The 13,179-nt window shown below is 44.1% G+C and overlaps 1 protein-coding gene across 1 annotated transcript in view; it reads left to right on the top strand.

Moving 5' to 3' along the window:
- LOC124622514 overlaps window positions 1-13,179 on the top strand; it is a 94,523-nt gene that overhangs the window by 44,446 nt on the left and 36,898 nt on the right. The gene's annotated exons all lie outside the window — the stretch shown is intronic.

Here is a 13,179-nt window from a genome sequence, read left to right as displayed (position 1 = left end):
GCACATGAGGCGCAGGTTCTGACACCTTATGTGATCTTCGTGTACTCACGACAAGGTGGTCTGCCGCAGGGAATCCCTCCAAACGGCTGCTGCGTACGGAGAGCTAGCAGGCTGTTGCGTGCTGGTCGCGTGTCAGTGTCAACGGCCAGCCACACTTTCGCTTGTGGTCCGGCGAGGGCTGTCTGCAGCCTAATACCTCAGGCATACGGCCCGGTGACTGTCAGCTTGTAGGACCGGACGCTCCCGCGCCCTTCTCGTCAGGTGGCGCGCTGACGCTCCCCTTCTTGCAGATAGCCTATGACTTCTTGGTTTTTGCTCCGGCCGGCCTCTGCATTGCCGCAATTTCCGTCATCTGCACAGTTCTGACAAAAATCTTATGCCTAACTTTTTGCCATGGCCTTCTATGTTATAATAAATTTACATAACGATACATTGATGGTCTGTCATTTCAGACACTCTTATTTTAATTTTATAGTTATCAATCTATGGCTATCATTATAACAAAATCTTGGTATATCTACTCTAGACATGGAAATAATTTATCTTGATATCTGTGTAGAGACCGATCTCACTACTGTACATGGTGTGTGACGCTATATTGGATGAACGACTAAATGTGCGGGCCCGCATTAATATTACTATTAATTATATAGATCGACAGTAGACATGCTCAAGAATTAACTACCATTTGCCAACGATCTACATTCTATGTCTTTTGAATAAATTGTGTTATTATGCAGGTCAAAGTTTTACTGTGCTATAAAGAACATGCAACTATTCTACTTTCGTCCCTCCATCTCGGGTCTGTGGTTTGGTGAGCTGAAAAAATAGCATCCCAACAGGCGCGCGCCAAACACTTGTGGTAAAAAAACCCCACAATATAAAAGATCTAGTTATTGTTAAATCCTAAAGTTTAACTTATCCTAGTATATGGTACTCTCTCTCTCTCTCTCTCTCTTTTTATGCAACACTCTTACATAATTCCTGTTACGCTGAGATGTCTCGCTGCTCGCCGCTATTGACGACAGTGATGTGCGCGCCGTACGACAAGGCCTCCGAGTTCTCACTACGCCTCACTGAAACTCCAGAGACTGGGTTAGCCATGGCTATACAAGACAATAAATTTATAGTTGCAACTTCTTTTTCTATGTGATGCGGTTTTCGCGATCAAAGCACACCTATCCAGAGACAATGTAATATGACCAAGCCAGGACTGGTTCCTGTTGAGGATTCCGTCGCCCACCACACACCAGCTACACAGCATGTCACGAATCTCCAAGTATAATTCCTTGGTTATTCATCTGAGACAGTCACGAGCAGCACGCTAGGCTTTATCCCCGCATTTCTACCGCCTAGGGCACCATTGGAGTAAAACTCTCACAGGTTCACCCCGACTTGCAAGACAACGATGCTGGCGCACCACTGTAAAAACAATACTGCCCGTATTCATCCTCGAAATCACGCAATATACCACAATCTTGCAGTGCACTGACGTGTGCTTGCAAGCACTGTTATGAACGTCTCGCGAACTGGTTGTGGCCGCTATGGAGCATATCACGACTTCCCAGAACGCTTCTAGGAGCACGTTCTTGTATGCGCCCGTTTGTGCGACATCTCCTCACTCATCATTATCCCTCAACATGGACACCAGGCAGGAAAGGACAAAAACATTGCTCGTGGAATGGTAGTGCCTCCGTCAACATTGTAAGTCGCGAACATAAACCAAAAAGGAAAGCAGCAGTAAATTCTTATGTGAGAGAACGCAGCGTGTTAATAGTTTAACAATCTTAATCTGTTAATGCAACGATTATTGTTCCCCGAAGAAAGGTTCATATATTTGCCTATTCTACTATGTACACCACTTAAACTACTATTATTCCACGAACTTCTTTGTGTGAGAGATGTGGTGGAGTCCTACGGACTAGCGCCGATCCCTTGTTAGACTCCCCCTCCTCTGACGTGCATTAGGATTTGCAGTTCTAATTTCAATCTCCTGGTTCTCCTGTTGTCCTCGGTTTCACTCTCTCCAATTACGGTCGCTTAGCCGTTCGTTATTCCTCCTATCCCAGATTCCTTGTCTAGATTGACCCTGTTCCCTGACGTTCTGGTTTCCGTGTCTCTGGTTTCCATAACCTTGAAGAGCGCAACCTTGACTTCCGTAACCCTGGTTTCCTAACTGACCAGTGCGATTATGCGATCTGTTGTCGTCTTCCCTTGCTGGCCCGTGGTATTTGTTATTTTGCGCCTTCTTCCTGTCCTTTGCGTCTTGTTTATCGAAGACTGCTTCGAGTTCGCGCAATAGACTCTTGAATGCTTCTATGTCAGATCCACACTTCCCAACAAGTGTCTGTTGATACCTAACTGGCAATTTGGAAAAGCAAGATTTAATAATTTCTCCGTTGCTATATGGACTATCTAAAAACTGATTCTTCTTGAGTAAATCATCAAAAAATTTGGTTGCGCTCCTATGCCCGGACACTTCCAGTTCAAGACAAAATATTATTTCCTCTGTAATCCTGTCTTGCGTTTCCTTTGACCAGTAGGTCCGCAGGAATGCACCAACAAATTCCTGATAAGTCCGACAAGTCGTTGCCACACCCCGCACCTTTTCCGCGGCTTGGCCTTCGATGTGTCCACACATGAATTCTAATTTTGCCTGGGTTGGCCATGACGACGGTAATGAATTTGTAAACTGCATTACCCAGCTCTTCGGATGCATCAACCCTCCATTATCTTTGAATTTATGGAATTTTAGTATCGACAGGAAGTGATTCTGATCAAAATCCTGTCCGATCCTCGCACTGGTGTTGTCACTCGTTTCCGATACTTGCACGTCTGCTGAGTGTCCTGTTCTATCTTGCTGATAACTGTGATGTGCTACCGCTGTATCACAGTGGAAGTGGCACTCCGAATTCACTCTTCTAAGTGGGCTGCAATTATTGGAGCTATAACTCGCTGTTTCTGCCTGTGCCTTGTTAGTTCCGCCGGGCTAGAGCACGGCGGGATTTTCCTCGGAGACACAATTCTGTGTACTCCATCATTGGTATCCGAACGCGCAGTGCTCGTGTGCCCGTTTCGCTCTAGTTTTGCTATCTGACTCTCTACTTCTTTCATTCGTTTCGTGATGTCCGTAACCGCAATATTACCTTGAGTCTTTAAGACCGCTAGGGATTTTGAGTGGGCTTGTGTCGCACGTCGGAAGCGCCCTGCGATTTTCATTGCCCCTGTTGCTGCCGTTTTGGCTAGGCCTGCTACTTTTTGTGCTACCATTGACATTTGTTTTGCGTCTCCACATTCTTTCTTTATTGTTAGTAATTCCCCACGAATTTCCCCTATATGCGAAATTATTTCCTCAGTGTCCTCCTTACGCTGTTCGTCAGCTTCTTCCTTCTCCTTCTTACGTTGTTTCTCAGCTTCTTCCTCCTCCTTCTTACGCTGTTTCCCATCTTCTTCCTTCTCCTTTTTACGTTGTTTCTCATCTTCTTCCTTCTCCTTCTTACGTTGTTTCTCATCTTCTTCCTTCTCCTTCTTACGTTGTTTCTTATCTTCTTCCGTCTCCTTCTTACGCCGTTCGTCGGCTTCTTCTTTCATTGATCGTAGGAAGCTCAGTATTGGGTTAATGTCATCTTTCTGATCCTCATCACACATGGGCGATGTAACTCTGGACACCTGGGCGCTAGAGCTCTGACGTGATCGAGTTGGCCTCTGTCTGCTCTCGTTCGTTTGACTATAAACTTCTGCTACCGTCTCGACCTGTGTGCCTGTCTCTGTTTCATCCTCTAGCTCACTATCATAATCACGGCCGCGAAGTTGCTCTAAGATCGCGTGCAAATCACCTTCCTCATCAGTGAACCAGTCGTCCTGTCCTGCTAAAAATGTGCCCATCTCAACTCCGAACCTATCCCCGTCAGTAAACTGCCCCTTATCCATTATACTATCCTGTCTTGTTTTAGCTTCGCTCGATAATAGTCGTGCCTTACTTCTCGTGATCATTCATGATAAACAAATTTATCTAAAATGCACAATAAAAATAATGTACTCCATATATTTTTCCACATAGACATAAAATTTTAACAACGTCGTTCCAACGCTGTAATTACATGCACGTTTTTTGTGGTACCAAACCGCACACAAACCCGACAAAGTGTGATGTGGTATGAACACGACATAAAAGAAACACAAAAAAACAATGAACAAACGAAATTATATACACTAGAAACAAAAACTGTATCATGCGCCGCTACTTAAAAACTAATCGCGGAACTACAAGAAAAAGAACTAGGGTATTAATCATCAAAAAAAAAGTAGAGAAAATAATTGAATATTCGTCCTAAGAATACTGCTTGCTTATCAGTGATTCACAGGAGAGATCAGAGGATAAGGGTAGACATTTTATGCGAGGTGCCGGGGCTAGTAGTGTATTTAACACTAAATTCTTCGAGAATCTTCATATATAAATGATGCTCTAAGCCCTCCCTATTCTGACTCAGACTTTTGCTGTTGCGCATGGATTAAAAAGAAACGCGAACTGACTGTAATCGACCCTGCAAGTGGGGTAGAAAAGAGTTTGGCACCTGCAATAATTTAATTTGATAGACATTAATTAAATAAAGGAAAGTTTCAGTAACGTAGTGAGAAATGAAAGGGTTGCTCTACCGATTAACAGAATGAAAGTTCTGTCCAAAATAACAATTTCATTTATTATGACTAAACTCAAAATCATAAACAAAACACATGAAACATTTACAATACATCAAAATGGATCAAATTGGATACTCAAATGAATGCTGTGAAGGTGAAGTCGTCCATAAAATCGATTGTGACATTTATGACGAAGTGGTATGTGGAGCCAATCCCTTGCAACTCAAATCTTAAGAGAAAACACACAAACAACCCAACATTAATTGCTGCTACAGTAGTGAGAACTCAGACAATGAACACCCAAGACAGAACAAAGAAAAAGACGAACAGGCACGCCCTGCTGAGCTCTGATTATCACAGTGCAAATTCCCTAATCTGCTGGTGCTGCAGACATACAATACCAAGCTATCTTCTTAACTGCAAGGACACGATCTGGCGTACCGGAAGCGATGGCTGGTTGCTTCGACGTCCCGTCATGGTGATGATAATGTCGCGAGTATAGCCCGAAACAAATTGTCCTGGTCTGGTTGTTCCAGATTAAAGACTTCCTATCAATACAGAGTTATTACAAATGATTGAAGCGATTTCACAGCTCTACAATAACTTTATTATTTGAGATATTTTCACAATACTTTGCACACACATACAAAAACTCAAAAAGTTTTTTAGGCATTCACAAATGTTCGATATGTGCCCCTTTAGTGATTCGGCAGACATCAAGCCGATAATCAAGTTCCTCCCACACTCGCCGCAGCATGTCCCCATCAATAAGTTCGAAAGCATCGTTGATGCGAGCTCGCAGTTCTGGCACGTTTCTTGGTAGAGGAGGTTTAAACACTGAATCTTTCACATAACCCCACAGAAAGAAATCGCATGGGGTTAAGTCGGGAGAGCGTGGAGGCCATGACATGAATTGCTGATCATGATCTCCATTACGACCGATCCATCGGTTTTCTAATCTCCTGTTTAAGAAATGCCGAACATCATGATGGAAGTGCGGTGGAGCATCATCCTGTTGAAAGATAAAGTCGGCGCTGTCGATCTCCAGTTGTGGCATGAGCCGATTTTCCAGCATGTCCAGATACACGTGTCCTGTAACGTTTTTTTCGCAGAAGAAAAAGGGGCCGTAAACTTTAAACCGTGAGATTGCACAAAACACGTTAACTTCTGGTGAATTGCGAATTTGCTGCACGAATGCGTGAGGATTCTCTACCGCCCAGATTCGCACATTGTGTCTGTTCACTTCACCATTAAGAAAAAATGTTGCTTCATCACTGAAAACAAGTTTCACACTGAACGCATGCTCTTCCATGAGCTGTTGCAACCGCGCCGAAAATTCAAAGCGTTTGACTTTGTCATCGGGTGTCAGGGCTTGTAGCAATTGTAAACGGTAAGGCTTCTGCTTTAGCCTTTTCCGTAAGATTTTCCAAACCGTCGGCTGTGGTACGTTTAGCTCCCTGCTTGCTTTATTCGTCGACTTCCGCGGGCTACGCGTGAAACTTGCCCGCACGCGTTCAACCGTTTCTTCGCTCACTGCAGGCCGACCCGTTGATTTCCCCTTACAGAGGCATCCAGAAGCTTCAAACTGCGCATACCACCGCCGAATGCAGTGAGCAGTTGTTGAACTTCGTCCTGAAGTGTCGTTGCACTGTTATGACTGACTGATGTGAGTGCATTTCAAGCACGACATGCGCTTTCTCGGCTCCTGTCGCCATTTTGTCTCACTGCGCTCTCGAGCGCTCTGGCGGCAGAAACCTGAAGTGCGGCTTCAGCCGAACAAAACTTTATGAGTTTTTCGACGTATCTGTAGTGTGTCGTGACCATATGTCAATGAATGGAGCTACAGTGAATTTATGAAATCGCTTCAATCATTTGTAATAGTCCTGTACAAATGCGCCTCTGAGGGAGACGAAGAAGGCTCGCCACACAATCACTGACGGCACAGTGATTGATTTTAACAAGTGAAGTCACACAGTAACTCCGATACAGTCAACTTTAGCCAAAACTGCCCAAGACAGACAACATAGGCCGCTTGTATGCAGAACGCTCATTTGCCAACTGTACTCGGAATGTTACGTTGAAGTTGAAACTTCAGCAACTTCGTTAAACAGTTACAATCAAATAAAAGTATATTAGACAGCCAACGAAAGGCAGGCTGTCCAGAGCAGCGACAGCTCAGTCTTGTAACCTACTCCGACCAAAAGGCGAGAGCCGACTCCCACCAGAGCACCTGTAGAAACCGAACACAGAACATTCCCGCCCCCCACGACAGTGGTCGTGGTTAAACATTCCAATCAGCAGCTCGGAAACCGGCGGAAAATTCCACTCTATTACTGAAGCACTACCATTCCACCAATGGAGATTCTTGGCGCCAATTTCTGCACCGATTTTGCTACGTCACGGAGCTATGCCCAGAGAAAGCCAATCACAGTTACGATTTGGCCGAAAACGCGGGAATTTGGCCGCCAAGACTGCCTGGGAACACAAGTCATTCCCACGCCTCGCTGGTAGCCCGCCAGAAAGTGATTTCGCTAAGTTTCTGCGAAGTAACGGAATCTCTAGCCCAGCCGCTCCTTCAGGACCCTGCGGGCGTGTCTCCGCCGCTATTCTGACAATGTCGGCGTCTGGAAAGCATCCACTCGACTCCCTCACACCCGTCGGCTTAAGCTTTTCAAGATCAGCAGAGCCCACCTGTCACCGGACCACCCGGGTGACGAGAGACGCTGCGTGGGAAGTCCGCGTGTGAAGGAATAGCAACTTTTCACCGCATGCAATTAGAGAGGAAAATCGAATTACTCAGAGTAAGATAGAAATGTGAGAGGGGGCTTCTGCCACCTCTCAAGAACAAAATTGACAGTATGAGCCTTCGCGCTGAGAAGCTTGCCGCTCCCTTTCAACATGGCCGTAGTCACGACCGCTCACAACAACCTCTGAAAGACTACACTGGTGCAAATATGCAACACACCAGATTACTTAAAACTAAAAATTTGAACAACTCACACAAATACATAAACTATGCACCCTGTAAGAGGGATGGAAATGGTACAAACACTCACATTAAGAAATTATTTGCCACCGAAAGTGCAATTTGTTTTTAAAAGGACTCTTACGGTGGAAGGGTGGCAACCTTATACCCTAAAAAGACTATTTAAATAAAACCCATAAAATGCATGCATAGAATATACAACATGCTCTACATTACACATACACCCCTCGCAAGATCACAGGCAAGATAAAAACATATTTCAAGAATTCGATCTTTAAGCAATAAATTCGTTAACACCGAATCCGACAAACATGACAGAGGCAGCTATTCACGTATGGCAGACCGACAGACAGACAGACATTAACTGCCTGACAAATGTGGACGGGAGACAGACGAGCAATCTGGGGACGAGAGACTGACCAAGAAAACAAGTATTATTTAACAAGTAAATGAAACAACATATCACAAATCACTTAACTTCTATAAACTGCGATGCCTGACGAAGACCTGGCGCAGGACCCCCAAAACGCTCTCCCGAACCGTCCGCTGCCAGCCACATCAATGGACGCAGGAAGGCGCGCCGATCTCCCTCCTCACGGCGTCGCAGCTCGCACCGGCCAGACTGATGTCGTGGGTTGACTCCTGTTGCTCTCGTTTCGGCCGCGAAGCCACTACCCCTCCCTATTGGTCTATCGACCAATTATCCTATTTTACGGTGTAACTGAGCAACCTCACGAGCAGTGTCAGGTGGAGCTTTAACGTGCATCAAAACAATTGAGTCCAAAGCTACTCTCTCCCGTAGAGCAGGGATGCCATGTTGGCGAGGCAGATATCAACAAAGTGCGCCATTCACGAAGTCCTTGGTCCTTGCTCCTTGGGGTCAGATCTCTTCAAAGAAAAATGGACCAATTATAAAATGTGCCGTGGAGCCACACCACTAAATGAAGCATCTTCTATGTAGGGGAACTTCATGAAAGTCCAGTGGCGGTGACGATCCCCAGATGCGACGACTGTGAGTGTTCACTGTCCCAGTGAGTGCAAAGCATGCTTCATCACTCCACAAAATATTCTAAGGTCACATGTTGTCAACTTCAACCCCTGCAAGAAACGTAAAAGCGAAGTCTACTCGGATGTCTGCGTCAGAGGGCAGAAGTTAGTGAGTAATGTGAAGTTTCTATGGATGTTGTTGCTGTTGTGGTCTTCAGTCCTGAGCCTGGTTTGATGCAGCTCCCCATTCTACCCTACCCTGCGCAAGTTTCTTCATCTCCCTGTACTTACTACAACCTACATCCTTCCGAATCCGCTCAGTATATTCATCTCTTGGTCTCCCTCTACGATTTTTACCCTCCACGCTGCCTCCAATTCTAAATTTGTGATCCCTTGATGCCTCAGAACATGTCCTACCAACTGGTCCCTTCTTCTTGTCAAGTTGTGCCACAAACTCCTCTTCTCCCCAATTCTATTCAATACCTCCTCATTGGTTATGTGATCTGCCCGTCTAATCTTCAGCATACTTCTGAAGCACCACATTTCGAAAGCTTTTATTCTCTTCTTGTCCAAACTATTTATCGTCCATGTTTCACTTCCATACAAGGCTACACTCCATACAAATACTTTCAGAAACGACTTCCTGACACTTAAATTTATACTCGATGTTAACAAATTTCTCTTCTTCAGAAACGCTTTCCTTGCCATTGCCAGTCTACATTTTATATCTTCTCTACTTCGACCATCATCAGTTATTTTGCTCCCCAAATAGCAAAACTCCTTTACTACTTTAAGTGTCTCATTTCCTAATCTAATTCCGTCAGCATCACCCGAATTAATTCGACTACATTCCATTATTCTCGTTTCGCTTTTGTTGATGTTCATCTTATATCCTCCTTTCAAGACACTGTCCATTCCATTCAACTGCTCTTCCAAGTCCTTTGTTGTCTCTGACAGAATTACAATGTCATCGGCGAACCTCAAAGTTTTTATTTCTTCTCCATTGATTTTAATACCTACTCCGAATTTTTCTTTTGTTTCCTTCACTGCTTGCTCAATATACAGATTGAATAACATTGGGGAGAGGCTACAACCCTGTCTCATTCCCTTCCCAACCACTGCTTCCCTTTCATGCCCCTAGACTCTTATAACTGCCATCTGGTTTCTGTACAAATTGTAAATAGCCTTTCGCTCCCTGAATTTTACCCCTACCACCTTCAGAATTTGAAAGAGAGTATTCCAGTCAACATTGTGAAAAGCCTTTTCCTAGTCTACAAATGCCAGAAACGTAGGTTTGCCTTTCCTTAATCTTTCTTGTAAGATAAGTCGTAAGGTCAGTATTGCCTCACGTGTTCCAACATTTCTACGGAATCCAAACTGATCCTCCACGAGGTCGGCTTCCACCAGTTTTTCCATTCGTCTGTAAAGAATTCGTGTTAATATTTTGCAGCTGTGACTTATTAAACTGATAGTTCGGTAATTTTCACACCTGTCAACACCTGCTTTCTTTGGAATTGGAATTATTATATTCTTCTTGAACTCTGAGAGTATTTCGCCTGTTTCATACATCTTGCTCACCAAATGGTAGAGTTTTGTCAGGACTGGCTCTCCCAAGGCCGTCAGTAATTCTAATGGAATGTTGTCTACTCCCGGGGCCTTGTTTCGACTCAGGTCTTTCAGTGCTCTGTCAAACTCTTCACGCTGTATCGCATCTCCCATTTCATCTTCATCTACCTCTTCTTCCATTTCCATGATATTGTCCTCAAGTACATCGCCCCTGTATAGATCCTCTATATACGCCTTCCACCTTTCTTTCCCTTCTTTGCTTAGAACTGGATTTCCATCTGAGCTCTTGATATTCATACAAGTGGTTCTCTTTTCTCCAAAGGTCTCTTTAATTTTCCTGTAGGCAGTATCTATCTTACCCCTAGTGAGATAAGCCTCTAAATCCTTACATTTGTCCTCTAGCCATCCCTGCTTAGCCATTTTGCACTTCCTGTCGATCTCATTTTTGAGACGTTTGTATTCCTTTTTGCTCACTTCATTTACCGCATTTTTATATTTTCTCCTTTCATCAATTAGATTCAACATTTCTTCTGTTACCCAAGGATTTCTACTAGCCCTCGTCTTTTTACCTACTTGATCCTCTGCTGCCTTCACTACTTCATCCCTCAGAGCTACCCATTCTTCTTCTACTGTATTTCTTTCCCCCATTCCTGTCAATTGTTCCCTTACGCTCTTCCTGAAACTCTCTGCATCCTCTGGTTTAGTCAGCTTATCTAGGTCCTGTCTCCTTAAATTCCCCAATTTTTGCAGCTTCTTCAGTTTTAATCTACAGTTCATAACCAACAGATTGTACTCAGAGTCCACATCTTCCCCTGGAAATGTCTTACAATTTAAAACCTGGTTCCTAAATCTCTGTCTTACCATTATATAATCTATCTGATACCTTCTAGTATCTCCATGATTCTTCCTTCTTTTATGATTCTTGAACCAAGTGATAGCTATGATTAAGTTATGCTCTGTGCAACATCCTAACCCCAATCCATATTCACCTACTATGTTTCCTTCTCTCCCTTTTCCTACTCTCGAATTCCAGTCACCCATGACTATTACATTTTCGTCTCCCTTCACTACCTGAATAACTTCCTCTATCTCATCATACATTTCATCGATTTCTTCATCATCTGCAGAGCTAGTTAGCATATAAACTTCTACTACTGTAGTAGACGTGGGCTTCGTGTCTATCTTAGCCACAATAATGCGTTCACTATGCTGTTTGTAGTAGCTTACCCGCACTCCTATTTTTTATTCATTATTAAACCTACTCCTGCATTACTGCTAATTGATTTTGTATTTATAACCCTGTATTCACCTCACCAGAAGTCTTGTTCCTCCTGCCACCGAACTTCACTAATTCCCACTATATCTAACTTTAACCTATCCATTTCCCTTTTTAAATTTTCTAACCTACCTGCCCAATTAAGGGATCTGACATTCCACATTCCGATCCGTAGAACGCCAGTTTTCTTTCTCCTGATAACGACGTCCTCTCGAGTAGTCCCCGCCTGGAGATCCGAATGGAGGACTGTTTTACCACTGGAATATTTTACCCAAGAGGACGGCATCATCATTTAACCATACAGTAAAGCTGCATGCCACCTGTACACTTGGACAATAACACAGTTTGGAGGTTGAAGATAAGCGGCCGGCCAGTGTGGCCACGCGGTTAAAGGCGCTTCAGTCTGTAACCGCGCGACCGCTACGGTCGCAGGTTCGAATCCTGCCTCGGGCATGGATGTGTGTGATGTCCTTAGGTTAGTTAGGTTTAAGTAGTTCTAAGTTCTAGGGGACTGATGACCTCAGATGTTAGGTCCCATAGTGCTCAGAGCCATTTGAACCATTTTGAAGATAAGCGTAGTGAGGGAGGCAGTCAACGTTCCACTTGACAGTAGTAGAGCAATATCGATTCCGAACTGTTGTGGATGGAGACGGTCGTCGCATTCAGCAACGTTTGTAACCTGGGACGTAAAAATAGTATGCAATTAAGAAATGTTATCTTCTCATGTTGAAATTAAATTTTTTTTCAGTGGTTTATTCGTTATTTCTCTTCCGTATGCCATTGCAATTGTTTCCACGAGGTTTCAACGTCCTACGATCACTCATTTTTCATAGGGTCCCTCTCAATCAGCGAAATTTTAATCATAATCACGCTGTACTTTGTAGTCAGATCAGCAACAGATGACCATCTCTCCTAGTTTATAGAGCAGGCAAGTCTTGCGACCGCCTCGGTCTGGCAAATGGCATGGACGTCCAACACCTACTCGCCAACTCTTGGTTTCATCATCCTCCAGCGACTTACTATCGATGCTCAAGACAGTAGCACGAGAACAGGTGATCAGTTTCACCATTTCCGAGATGTTCGTTCGCAAGCGCAGGGCAATAACAATCTGTCCTTAGTCAAAGTCACTAATGTCAGTGGATTTCTCCCATTTCAGCGCGTATCGTTTCTACATTGATTCTGTGCTTCCCTTGCCACATCACTTTCCCGCATTGCTACCAGGCGTCATTCAATCTCTCTGTGGGCAGTGCTCATAAGGTTTTGCCTCATAAGTGTTTCTACCCAGAAAGGTGCTTTCGCGATGTGTAAACTGAGGGCTTTGAGAAAACAATGTCCGGACATCGACTCTATTCACGAGGTTTTACCTACTCGGTGTTAGGGGTATAACTTCAGATATTGTGATTGTTGGTACCTTAATATGTACCCATTTTAGCGTGTTAGTTGCTTTTCTCTGTGTCTTCCCAGAAACATGTCACGCACTTTACTACCTGATATTTTCTGCACGACTGTAACTGCACCATTAAGCGAACTACACTTGTCAGTGTAGACTAACCGCCTTGCGTTCACGCAGGAACACTTCAACACCTGACCTACTACTCAGCGGAAAATAAGCATTAATGGCTTACTCTTGCCACACATACTTGGAGGTACTAACCAACATAAAAATATGAAGCAAATACTGCATAATGATCCTCATTACACTGTCCTCAGTCACCACTTGGCA

This window comes from Schistocerca americana, chromosome 7 (assembly GCF_021461395.2).
Source record: "Schistocerca americana isolate TAMUIC-IGC-003095 chromosome 7, iqSchAmer2.1, whole genome shotgun sequence".
In the NCBI taxonomy this organism is placed as follows: Eukaryota; Metazoa; Arthropoda; class Insecta; order Orthoptera; family Acrididae; genus Schistocerca; species Schistocerca americana.
This window is presented reverse-complemented; position numbering and strand designations above follow the sequence as displayed.